This window comes from Nicotiana tabacum, chromosome 13, assembly GCF_000715075.1.
Source record: "Nicotiana tabacum cultivar K326 chromosome 13, ASM71507v2, whole genome shotgun sequence".
Classification (NCBI taxonomy): domain Eukaryota; kingdom Viridiplantae; phylum Streptophyta; class Magnoliopsida; order Solanales; family Solanaceae; genus Nicotiana; species Nicotiana tabacum.
Window position 1 is genome coordinate 63,924,892 of NC_134092.1, and position 13,891 is coordinate 63,938,782.

Below are 13,891 nucleotides of genomic sequence, written 5' to 3' on the forward strand. Positions count from 1 at the left end.
ATCTCTGACCAAACCAACCTTTCTGGTAGGATCCCCTGTTGCCCTGGCTGGGACTAAAATGGATCGCCTGCTACTGACTGGGCCCCGGTGGCGGTGCACTGACTAAAGACTGAGTAAAAGACTGGGATGGCGCTGATGACCCTCCCCTGAATGTTGACCTACCATCACCACCACCACTACCAGAAGAACCACCAAAGTTGCCCGCGGACCGGGCCTTACTATTGCTCTCACACTCCATTATATTCTTCAATTTGCGGGTCTCTTTAGCTTGAGAGAATGCCACCATCTTGCCATAGTTCATGTCAGAATTCAAGGCGGTTGTAGCGGCCTCATTAATAACCAAGGGGCTAAGGCCCTGCACAAACCGGCGCACTCTAGCCTCCATAGTGGGCAACATGTAGATGGCATATTTGGACAGGCGCGCGAACCTCATATGATACTCCCACACACTCATGGTACCTTGTTGCAGGATCTCAAACTCGGCGGCATAGGCTGCCTTAGTCTCGACAGGAAAGAAATGATCAATGAAAGCATCGGCAAACTCACTCCACCTCGCTGGAGGGCTCCCCTCCTCACGGGAGTCCTCCCACATCTCAAACCAAGAATAGGCCACCCCTTCAGGCGGTAGGAGGCCAACTCTGCTCCCTCTGTCTTAGTGGCATACATAACTCGGAGGGTCTTGTGCATCTCGTCAATAAAATCCTGGGGGTCCTCCTCAGGATCAGTACCTGTGAACACTGGAGGGTCCAACTGGAGAAACCTGTTCACCCTAGAACTAGTGGAATCCCCTAGCTGACTAGAAGAAGTGGGTGCAACATTTGATCTCTAGGTCTGGGAAGACACTATCTGAGCCAACATCTGTATGGCTCCCCTAAGCTCCCCATCAGATACACCGGGACCGAAAGCTGGGGCTAGAGGTAGAACTGGAATATCAGTTGGAGGGATCGTTTCACCCTCAGTAGGTGCAGGAACTGGTGCAGTCTAATCAGATATAGTGGAATCAGGCAGTGTAGTAGTCGGGGGAATGTTCTCACCCCTCGGGTGCTCACCCGCATCATCAAGGATCAGATCAATAGCCACTCCTGGGGTGACACTGGATCCTTGGACAGTTCTTGCCTTTTTCCTAGGAGCAATGCACGAGTTAAAGGAGGAACAATCTTACAATCAGCTTTATCGCACTATCTAGAACATCAAAGAAGGGTATTATTCCTAAATGTCCAAGTAGCCACCTAATTATAGATGTGGTCAACAACACACCGATAAGAAGGACTCTAATAGACACGGCTCCGAGACATCCTAGGACACTTTAAAATCTTAGGCTCTGATACCAAGTTTGTCATACCCCGACCTCAAGGAGCGCGACCGGCGCTCAACCGAGATACCCCGGTCAAGCAAGCCTTTATAATACCTTCTACCCAACTCACCCATGAATAAAGAGAAGAATACATTTCATTAATTAGATAGTAAGAGGCCATGTAATTAACACCAGTTCATTTCCATTAGTTATGTGATTAACAAGTCTCCAAAATAGTACATTGTACAATCGTAGATAAAGTGGAACAGATTATACGATAACAACTTTTTTAGTTTAACCTTCACAAAAACAAATACAACCCACACTATGTCTACGGAGCCTCTAACAGGAAAAAAACAGTGCTATGACAGTACCAACAATAAGGCCTCGGCTATACCTCAAAACGCTATGTACAAAGGATAAGTGATACAGGACCCCGAAATGAAGTGGAGCTCACCGAGTCAGTTGAGGAGAGGGTGTGCTGCTATCACTTTTTAATACCACCTGCATCCATTAATGATGCAATGCCCCTGACAAAAGGGATGTTAGTACATATGGAATAGTACTAGTATGTAAAACTAAACACCCTCTCAATAGAATGAGTAACAGTAAACGGAGAATAAAACAGGAAATCAATAAGAGACTCAAACAGTACCAGTGTGTCAAGTTAGGGGAAAGGTAAATTTCAAGTAAGTTTCAGTAATTTAAGTTAGAAGATCTTTAGTACCAATACACCACCGTATTTTAGCACGGAGTCCGATCTCAGCCCTACCAGCTAAGCCGTCTCACCCCGAGACATACATTCACAATACCATCATGTGCGCGGCATGGCGTCCGATCTCAGCCCGATCGGCTAAGCCGTCTCACCACAATGCAGTGTGGGCCGACATCACATCACCTCTCGCTAGCAATAATCTCATCTTATTTAAGGGAAAACATCTCAACACACCAATATAATCCCATATAAGGGGAAACAATCTCATCACATTAACACGGGGTTTTACCCCTCAATCACTCCTACACCGACACGTGTAGTTTCGGGGTTAGGTTGTTCCGACCTACCCTTCCTCGATGTCTAAATGATACTCCCAAGGCATTTATTATTATAAGGATTTACCACTCATTTCATATTTTTTTACATGTCATTTATTTTATTGGCACCATCGGCCATAACGCAATATCATTCTTTGCATGTTGGCCATACTTTATAATTCATGCATGCTATTCCACTTTCAAACATTAACACGGATTGTCAACAACAAACATTTATGTTCAAGACTTTTAAGCACAAATTTGTGCAATTTAGGGTCTTAGGCACATGTGATATCTTACACAATTTGGTGTGATCACTTTCTTTTGGGCTTCACTTGAAGTCATAACATTTTACTACACTCAAACATCAAACACGCTCCCGAAGATTAACACAATATGATAAGAATTTTTCGAACACATTTTGAACATATTCATATATATGCATCATCCGACACAAAACGTATTCAGAAAAGTCAATTCATAATGGACAACTCGGGACTTACAGGAGCATCGTGGTAATTCAATTTTAACAGAGAAGTTTAGCCAACATACCTTATCTCGAGTTTTTTAAATTACTACAATATTCCGAAAATATTAGCCACTTCGATCTATTTATAGATATAGCAAAATTGAATACACATTAGGAAGGAGTTCATAGTTCCAGCTCACTTGAGCATTTTATCAAACACTATGTGTGCATTAAGGTTTCAAGGTACTCCTATGGTGCATTCTTTCACCCCACTACCCAAAGTTTACCCAAAAGAGCTCAACAATCTTCCTACTACCCTTGATGGTACATGCATTTAAAATAAACAACTCTCACACCCAAGAATTGCTTGGCTTATTACCTATTTTCAGTAAATATCACGAAATTGAGGGCTATGGAGTAGAACCTTACCTCTAGGATGAAGACCTAGTGAATTTTTCTTGTAAATTCTTCACTCTATGGCACTCCATCTCTCTAGAAATATATGTTTTAACCTTCTAAAATGATCCCCAAGGCTATTTTATAAGAATGGGGTCGGGTTCAAAAAAGAATACAAAAATAAAGCCCCGATGCAGATTTACGGTCGCATATGCAAGCGCATGACGCTTCTGCGGTCCGCAAAATGGGCCTCATAATGGCCCTCCGGAAGTGGGCACCCCTGCCTCACTCTGCGTCTGGTCTATGGTCCGCAGACCTATTTCGTATAATGCGCCATAGAACCTTCCTCAGGAATTTTTTTTGCTGGATCTGTGAGGGGTTATGCAGACCGCAAAATGATTATGCGGCCGCATAATGGTTCAAAAATTTTGCTCCAATTTCTGCCTCGGTCCGCTGCAGCTATGTGGTCCGCAGATCAGTTCTGCGATCGTAGAATAGACCGCAGAAACGCCCTGTATTTCCAAAATTATTCTTCAACTCCCCAACGCACTATTCAACCCAAAAGGTCCTACTTCAGCACCACGAAACCCCGGGTTTTAGGTAAATTTTTCGGGGCCTTACAATATAGATCCATCTCCCTAGGGTCACCCTCTCATGTTTCTCTCTTGATGGTGTACATGCGGATTTGAGGAAGACTGATAAGGGGTTTGGTACGGATTTCGAAATAGTGATGGAAATATGGCCAATGTTTGTTTTGGATTTTGCATTTTATCTTTAATTGAAATTTTCTTGGATATTTACCTGAATTACTTGCATATCATCTTCATATGCTGGATCATTGAATTAGCAGAGTACTTGAGTAATTATGCACACACACACACATATGGTTCTTTCTGTGCTTTATGACTTGATAACATTATTATTCTGTACTTGTGAATTTATGAACTGTACAGATATAGCAAGTATCATTTATAATTCTTGCTTATTTTACCTCGATGAGGTTAGTTATGATACTTGCTGAGTACATCGGGTCGGTTGTACTCATGCTACACTTTGCACTTAATTGTGCAGATCCAGGTGTCGGGCACTGTCATCAGTAGCAGAGTTACTTGTTGAGCTGATCATAGAGAGACGAGGTAGAGCTGCATTTTTTGTCCGCAAGCTTGGCGTCTCTTTTCTTATGTGCTATTGTCCTTATTTTAGACAATATTGTATTTGACTATTCCGACTTGTATTTCCGTTTTATAGCCCATGCCTATGTATTTATCAATTCTGGGGGATTTTTATTATGTATTGGTGGTATTGTGCTTTTTTGAGGTTTCGAGCTCTTGTTATTCTGTCATTTCTACTATTATGATGCATTATTGTTATGTCCAGCTTGCCTAGAAAGTGTGTTAGGCGCCATCACGACTGGTTGGATTTTGAGTCGTGACACAAATTAATAAACATCAAATAAAGATACGGGAGGTCTCAGAACACAAAAAATGAAGCTAGTGTATAAAACAACCGGTCGGGTCGTTACATTCTCCCCCACTTAAACATACGTTCGTCCACGAACGTGCCAATAGTCGCTCCAAAGCCGTCAATTAGCTGAATGAACTCATCATACCCCTACCCATGAGAGATCATGTGCTACCATGAGTATAGATAAATCCATGAACATGTCCCCGACCGAAGATTCTTCTTTCGACCTTAGCCCCACTAGACGTGGAACCAAATTCCAACATCCGAAACCTCCCAAGAGATCTGATCCTTGTATGTACACATTGTATCAATCACAACAAGATGCATCAAGCCGTTAATACACTGCCAAGGTCAAACCACACGATGTGCCACATAACTCAGTACTCACAACAATAACTTCTGACCACAATAGTTGTTCATTACCAAACTCGATACCGGTAATATACCTCATATCAAATGAAACGTCATCCCGAACCTTCGCAACGCTGCTAATGATAAAAGAAACATGCAGAAACTCGTAACCACCCATAATTCAACAAGTCGATGAGCTCTCTCGTCTGACAAGGATCTTTGCAAAATTCTAAGCGAAAATATGGTATTATCCTCCCGAACAATCCTTATCCAAATACGATAGTGCAAATCCCAGGTGTAGAAACCTCGTATCACCCAATACCAGCAGTCCAACCGACAAGTAACACAAAAATCCACATGGAACCTCACACAACGCGGTCCATACACCAAATAAGTAATAACTCAGATATGTTCAAAAATTGAATAAAACAAGGTACGAGGACTATCCAACAAGTACAACTGGTAAAACAAAAAAATATAGTTTCATGAACTCATCCCACAAAAGGGAAAACAGAGCACATCAAATAAACATAAGGAAGGATATCCCACATAACTCCGTTGTGGCGCGCAACCCGATCCCAAACTTATCAATCCAGATAAGGATACTCATCGAGCCATGATGCTCGTGCTAACTAAGCACATGTGTGTCAATATTAAACACAATAGAGTTAACAAATATAACTGTGGGGAGGTGAATAGACGTAACACATTATGGAAAATGGCATGAGCCGCTAGGGTGCAATAAGCAAATTAACATCTGAAGAGCCATCTCGCTCATGTACCGCTACAAGGCTTAAATAGAATTACAACATGCGTGCACATAATCAAGTAGCCTCACATCCCGTCATACCATAAGAGAGAAGGGCATATCCTAGGCAGGGGCACGAATAACATTCATTTTGCCCGTTAATATACCCACAATAGCAATTGCGTAAGACTAAACAAACCTATTCTGATATAGAATACACATTCTTATTATTCTTACAAATAGTCCCTAAATCAATTCCGATCATTTCCAAACAGGTATATAACCTTCAAAAAATCTATAGCAATCTATTCATAACACATACCATCAGTTATACAATTCTTAATGTATCCTCACAATCCGCGACCAAGGATTAGTCTGCCTACGAGAACATCGAGTCTCTAAATCTCAAGAATACCAGAATCCACATATCTGATCCCAACTCCACTACTCAAATGGTTGATGCATCACTCATACTCTATCATCTTACAGAAAATACCCACATAGATCTTCTGCGTGACGTAGCAAAACTCGAACCTCCGCAGCCCAAAACCCGCCGATCACCGTAACACTAGTCAAGCATCCGCAAGTCGGTACAGAATGCGCTCTTCTCAGGCGATACCAAATATTCCAGCATTCTCTTAAACACCTAAAATCATCCATGATATCTAGAACTCATGACCTTTCCTTTGAAACCAAACCACAGCCTTGCGCTCGTAAATTTTTAATCCCACACAGTGCACGACAATTATAATGCTAACTCATGAAAAATACGAGCGGCCTGGTCCCATAAGATTAATGGCATGAGTTCCTACCCTGGCGTATAGCCCAATCCATGCTGAGGTCATTAAGCCCTATCCTATAATCGTGTACACAGCCGACGATCAACCAATGTGAGCCGTAGATGCATCTTATAATAATGCCAAGGTTAACAACCCAATCCCATAATGATACTACTGAGGTGTTCAACCCAATCCCATAGGAATAGTGAAGATTGGATGGGTCACTAGCCCCATTCACGAATATATGTGTGATTATGGAATTCAAGAAAATATTGGACAAATTCGTACAACACGGGAGAAATCCGTAAAAGGAAGTGCAGTGTCAGGCTATATATGATAATTAAGGCATGTAAATAGGCAAAGATAACTCAAATAATGCAATTAAATCATGGTGTGAGTCTAAATCTACCCGAACCTAATTAGAAATTCTAGTGTACGCACGGACACTCGTCACCTCATACGTGCGAAGCCCCCACAACATATAGCATATAACAAACATAACACCTACGAGGTAAATTTCCCCTCACAAAGTTAGACAGGAGACTTACCTCGCTCTACAATCCGATAATCGGCTCCAACGCCGCTCTCACGCAAACTAATGTCAAACGATTCGAAACTAATCAAACAACATGCAAACAAATCAAAATATACTCCAATACTCGTAATTTAATAATTTATAATAATTTTCAACTTCGCTCGAAAAGTCAACAAAGTCAACCCCTGGCCCATGCTCCCGGGTGGCCTACCAGACCAAAGATTTGCGAACTATGTTCGCGAACCACTGGTTTCGTTCGCGGAAGCCTACCAAACCAAAGATTTGCGTTCGCGATCAACCCATCGCATTCGCGATGACCAACTTGGCCCCAGCCCAGACCTCCTCCTTCGCGTTTGCGGTCGCCCTTTTGCGTTCGCCAAGGGAAAACCTGCCAACCCTCGCATATCTTCATCGCGACTCACTGTCGCGTTAGCATAGGGTACCCTAGTCCTTCTCCGCATTCGCAACTCCTATATTGCAATCACGAAGCACAATTTCCCAGCAGCCCAAAAATCATTCTTTACGAGCACGTACACCCCTTCGCGTTCGGGAAGAACAACACCAGACACCAGCACCAGCACCAGAAAATCACCCAAACGTGGTCCAAAACCATCCCGAAACACCCCTGAGGGCCCCCGGGACCCTGTCCAATCACACCAACAAGTACCAATACCTCATCCAAACTTATCCAAAGGCTGAAAATGCCACGAATAACATTAAGACCACGAATCAATGATCAAAATCCTTCTTTTAACTTTTAAACTTCAAACTTTGCCGAACGCCTCCGCATCACACTTAATATTCTAGAACAACGCCAAATTTTACGTACAAGGTACAAATTATAATACGAACATATTCCAATACTTGGAATTCTAAATGGACATCGATAATGCCAAAGTCCACTTGAAATCAAACAAAGGAAATTATAAAACCTTCAAGATGCCAATTTTCCACAATAAGCGCCGAAACACTCCCGGTCCACCTGAAACTCGATCAGAATTTACACCCAAGTCCAAAATCACCATACGAACCTATTGGAATCTTTAAATCTTGATTCCAAGATTGTTTACTCAAAAGTTAAACCTAGGTCAACTCTTCCAACTTAAAGCCTCCAAATTGAGAATTACTCCTCCAAATCACTTTGAACTCCTCAAAAATTGAAACCAACCACACGTGCAAGTCATGATACATAAAGTGAAGCTACTCAAGAACCTAAACTGTCGAACGACACACTCGAAGTCAATATGACTGGTCGGGTCGTTGCACTAATCCACGAGCATCCCTTAGTCCAGAAACTGATATAACACATAACCCTATAATCTGATCGTTGATAGCAGACTCCCCCATTTGGCTCAAAGCCATGGAACACATCATTAGAAATCCACATTACCATTCTTTTATAGCTGCCCCGGTCTTGCACTATTAATCAACTAAATATTTCATAAACTTATGCAACACTAGTCATGAAATACTCCAAAGACTCTACCAAGTGCATACTCATCGTTGTGACAGTCAAGTAGATTTCCTCGAATGCTCCAAAATAATAGTGTATGCATTCAGTGAATAAAAGCCTCATACGAAACACACGACCTCAACTCATCATAGGAAATAAACCACCAACTAGATTCAAATCAACACCTCCCCATGGCACCACCATGGTCACAATCAACTAGGAAACCGATTAATACTCCCGAGTCTACACTCGCCGATAAGATATAATAAACTTCCTCACCCCACAAACGAACAAGTGGAATATCTATCAAAACATCAGCATCTAAGCCTGGACAACACTTTGCAATAGTAATCAAGCATCCACAAACCTTCCCAGCTCATCCGCAACATCCAAGCCATCGGTGCACAATGATACTTGGCGCTCAACATCACATATGCACGAATAAGAAGAATTAAATTCGTAGGTTTCAAGCTGAAACAAGGTCGCACGATAACGAAAGAAAGAAGGGAAGTTTCTTAAATGCCCTATAGCCTCTTGAAGACAGGTATGGATGCCATAATACTGATATGCAAGACACTACTAAACACTTGCTTATGAGGCGTAGAGCCTATAAACGTAGTGCTCTGATACCAACATGTCACGACCCAAAAACTACCTAGTCGTGTTGGCATTGAACCCTATTGCTAGGTAAGCCAAACATAGTAAAAGGTAACTCAAATTATAGATTATTAATAACAAGGAATAAAATGACTGAATTTTATACAACCTCCCAAGGAATGGTAGTACAAGTTATGAGCCACTATGATTTAAATTTACAAAACGAAAATGATGAATAAGTACAATATCTATTTGAAATTACATAAATAGAGTTTAAATCCTAAAATACCATGAACAAGAGGTAGCTTGTATATGGAACGTCTTCAGTGCAAGGCTTCATCTTTCGCAGCTACGCAACTCCAAAATCTGCACACAAGGTGCATAAGTGTAGTTTGAGCACAACCGACCCCATGTACTCAGTGAATATCTTGACTAACCTCAGTGAACTAGTGAAGAGGTTTTTTGGTCAACAGAGACTCACTTACTATGTACATGTGTAGATAATAAGCAGGAAAAACAAGTCAAGAAATATATCGAATAATAGTATGAGCATCAACTGAAGAGCTATGGAGCAAGTTCACAGACATGGCAAACAAGTCATAACCTCATAATTGTTTTTACGAAGGAAAGAGTAATCATGGAGTATGTGTGAGGATTATAGCCAAACATCACTAACATACACTATTGCGGCATACAACCCGATCCCACTATCAATAAATCATTGTTGCGGCGTGCAACCCGATCCCAATATCAATAAATATTATTGCGGCGTGCAACTCGATTCCAATATTAACAAACACTGTTATGGCGTGCAACTCGCTAACAATATCCATAAATACTGTTGCGGGGTGCAACCCGATTCTAATATACAGTAATATCATATGAAACCGCAACATCAACCAAACACGGGATAAGTTCACAACATAACACCAAAACAAAAGAACATGCGGTATTCGAATAAGTAATACAACTCAAACAGAGTGAGATGAGTAGTCGAAAATCAAAAGCTAGTCTACCGCATATAATGACAAGGCTTCCACAAAGCATAACACACAACTAATCTAAAAGTCATCCAATCCAGTTAAGCAAAGAAGAGTAGAACATGAAACTAGTAAAGATGTTTTCTAAGTAAGAACAGGGATCAAATGAAAGCATTTAATATGTGTAATCATGTAGCAAGTAGAAGCATGTATCAAGTAAATGCTTTAATAAGTGAAGGCACAAAGTAAATAAAAGCGTATAGTAAGTGAAGACATGTAGGAAGTGAAAGCATATAGTGAGTGAAGACATGTAGCAGGTTAAGGTATCTAACAAGTAAATCGCGTGTTAATTAGAGGCATACAATATCTGTGAACTAATAACAAGTAAAGACATGAATTCGAAGAGGACAAGTAGCCAAGGTAAATCAAGTAAAAGTGTAGGTGTATCAATACTCGACAAGGTAAGGACATAGCTATAATAGTACAGGCCAAAGGGAAAACACATAGGTAACTACATAAGGAACTCAAACGGAATGTATCATACAAGAAAATAAACATTAATATGAACCAAAGTAAAAGACAGGAAAGTGCTTAATGAATGAGTTATCACAATAGAAATCCAACTTCCTTTATTTTCCGCATGGTAATAACTAACAAAATAATCTCATTTCATACGGCATGGCCAATATTATATCAACCGCACGGAAATACTCATCGTGCCAATATCATATCAACCACATAGAAATACCTATCGTGCCAAACGTATCGCAAAGGCTCCAATCATCATCTCTCAATACGGATAAAGAAGCTCAAGTAACATGAAAATAACATCTATAGATATAAAGTCCTGATGCCACGATCAAGTTAAGTATGAGAAGGAATCTCGTAAACATCACATTAAATCCTTTTTAAGATGTCATATGTTCTAATAAGATTTCTAATATAGATAATTGAGTTTAGTAGCTATAGAGTTAAGTGAAGCATAGGTTCAGGGATCATCAATTTCAACAAAGGCACAAGGAAGCATATACTTTCCCCCTCCTGAGCATGGAAACCCTGGCACATGCATATACGCTCATCACATGGTATATGCATCATCTCCGCGTATAGCAAAAAATATCAATTAGTAGGAAAAATTCTCCCAACAAAGCTAGACATGATACTTACTTCATTTCGAAATTCAATAAAAATCAACCACGGCAATTTTCAAATAATTCAAAACAAGCTTAAGAAACTACTCACGAATGAAAAGGGTTGAATTTTTATCATAATTGAAAAAGTCACCTAGTTGTCAACCCCGGATCCGCTTGGTCGAAATCTGAGATTTGGACCAAAATCCGATTATCCATTCACCCTCGAGCCCGGTTATGTGATTTGTTTCGAAATCCAACCTCAATTTGAGGTCTAAATCCTAATTTTCACAAAAATCTACCCAAAATCTCTAATTTTTACCATAAAATTCATAGATTTGATATTAAAAAACTCATGAAAAGTAATGTGGAATTGATAGAAAATGAATTAGAGTTGCTTACCAATGAATTTGGGAAGAAAATGTTCTTCAAAAATCACCTCTAGGGTGTTTGGGATTGAGAAATGGTGTAATATGAGCTAAGTTTCGATTTTTCCCTCTTTTATCCAGCTGCAGACGTCGCAATTGCAAACTCTTATTCGCAATTGCAATGTTCGCAAACGCGAACCACTATTCGCAAAAGCGAACAATTGTCCAACCTACAATGGTCGCAAAGCAGCGAACCTGCCCCCCATTCGCATTTGTGGTCTCACCTTCGTATTTGCGACGGTTGCCAAGCTAAACTCTAGTCGTATTTGCGACACGGTATCCGCAAAAGCCGACTCCCCAAGATCACGTTTGTGATGCTATCTTCACATTTGCAAAGTCAACAACCCCTCCACATGTTTCGCATTTGCGAGTCCAACTTAGTAATTGCGAAAAAGTTATCGCAATTGCGAGACCTGCAGACCTGAAACACTAGAAACCCGTCATCAACAGCCCAATAACACTCCCAACACATCTGAAACTCACCCGAGCCCCTCGAGCTCCAAACCGAACATTCACACATGTGTAATAGCATTCTACAAACGTGCTCGCTACCTCAAATCATCAAAATAGTATTAAATAACAAGAATCGATCATCAAAACTATATTTTCAATATTAAAACTTATTTTTAATATTTTTTACATAATCCACCGAAATGTGCTTGGGTCACCCCGGACTCAACCAATCGTGCGTACAAAACCAAAAATATCATATGAACCTACCGAAATCGCCAAAAATATTGATCGTAGTGAACTCTTGCCTTATTTTATGTAAAATAATATTTTCTTCAAACTTTTACATCAAAGCTTTCTGAAAAAAGAGACACGTACAACCCACATAAATCAATAAACATCAAATGAAGTTACGGGAAGTCTCAAAATACAGAAAAGGAAGTTAATACTCAAAACGACCTGTCGAATCGTTACAATATAAGTGTCCACACTAATATTTAATAGCATACACTTATATATTTAACACAATTCACACTAAGGACTTGTTTTAAATGGTTGGAAAAATTTAATCAAATACCCTGACGAGTCCACGACAGCATACACTATGCCCCAGATCTATCATGGTGGCATACACAATGCCCCAAATATATTACGGCAGCGAAGAAATAATTTATAACGCCACAACGCCAAAGCAAGATTCTACGTCACACCACAAATCACTTATTAAATAATTTTCATTTTTTAACAAAATAATATATATTTGCGGCTTGTCACAGACCACAGACTCTGTCAAGCACATGCTCGTCCTAACACGTGGACCAACTAATAAAACATACTTTCAAATTAGATTTTGAAAATAAATCACCAAAGCTTAGAATCTCACTTACCTCGCTAGCGACAAGTTTTCCAACCTCATGACATCTAGAACACCAACCAAACAACCTCCAATGGCCTCAACCTGTGCAAAATATTGATTAACAATATCAATTATACTAGTCGCAATTATTTCAAAGTTTTAGAATATCAAATCAAAGTCAACTAAAAATTCAACTAACCAATATGGCAAAATTCCCGAATTAATTATATTTTCGAACTACCCATAAGCCATAGAGTCCAATCTATAAGTTTCATTGTTGATATCAATTGACTGGTTAAATCTCATATTTTCTAAATTTCAAGCTTACAACTAAATCTCAAGTAGTGAATATAAAGGCGAAATGATACTCTAATATTACGATTCAACTCAATGTTCATGATATAATTCATATATATTAGCAGAATATATAGCCGAATATGGAGACCAAGTATAAATTTTCATACCTTAAAGTTTCAATAGCCGAAGTTGAGAACAGAATCCAAATTAAAACTTCTTTAAGCTTCAGTGGTTCCAAGAGAGATGAAATGCTTAGCTTTTTCATGAAATTCTCCAATAGTAACTGTTGCCTACAAAATAGCTTACCCAAATATTGCTCTTTACAGTTTCATGTTCTCCTTGATAATGTCAAACCCTATTACACTTTATTTTATCCCTTGGGCCAGGCCATCTAATGTGAGGCATCAAGGAAAGTGGGCTTGGGTCCACCAGCTACTCCTTTAGACAATTATTCAAGGTCACCACTTATTAATTGTCCTACATAATGTAAACTAGTCCTTAGCCACACAGGTATTCTCCTGTCTTTTACTTTATATGTATATATATAATTAATATCGGGTTATTATATTCTACCGATTTAAACTCTCGTTCGAGGAGAATGCATACTTGACATCTTAAGTAATTGCGGCTGC

General features: G+C 39.9%; 1 long non-coding RNA gene across 2 annotated transcripts; it reads right to left on the minus strand.

Moving 5' to 3' along the window:
• Positions 1–9,277: 9,277 nt before the first annotated feature.
• Positions 9,278–13,586, minus strand: LOC107794708 (uncharacterized). Of its 2 annotated transcripts, none has more exons than XR_001649962.2 (3): positions 13,427–13,586; positions 12,994–13,064; positions 9,278–9,484 (listed from the first exon to the last, which is right to left on the minus strand). It is a non-coding gene; the product is annotated as an uncharacterized LOC107794708 (long non-coding RNA). The 2 variants fall into 2 exon arrangements; XR_012698022.1 differs by having other exon boundaries at positions 9,278–12,077.
• Between the last annotated feature and the right edge of the window lie 305 nt (positions 13,587–13,891).